Here is a 399-nt window from a genome sequence, read left to right on the forward strand (position 1 = left end):
GGGTTGGCCGTCGGGCTTGCTTCTATTGGACCTGGGATTGGTCAAGGTACTGCTGCGGGCCAAGCTGTAGAAGGGATCGCGAGACAACCCGAGGCGGAGGGAAAAATCCGAGGTACTTTATTGCTTAGTCTGGCTTTTATGGAAGCTTTAACAATTTATGGACTAGTTGTAGCATTAGCACTTTTATTTGCGAATCCTTTTGTTTAATCCTAAAAAAATTACGTATTTTTTTTCGTATTTTATTTACTTGGACTTGCTGCTCTTGCTTTTTCGAATTATACGAAGCTTTCACTCCTACAATTACTTATTCGTTGGGACAATAACCTATGGGAAGGATTGATTTGAGGATGAGGCATTAGCATACTGACTCGCCTTCTTCCTTCCCTTTCTTAGTCCAAT

Source organism: Cucumis melo, unplaced genomic scaffold (genome assembly GCF_025177605.1).
Source record: "Cucumis melo cultivar AY unplaced genomic scaffold, USDA_Cmelo_AY_1.0 utg001134l, whole genome shotgun sequence".
In the NCBI taxonomy this organism is placed as follows: Eukaryota; Viridiplantae; Streptophyta; class Magnoliopsida; order Cucurbitales; family Cucurbitaceae; genus Cucumis; species Cucumis melo.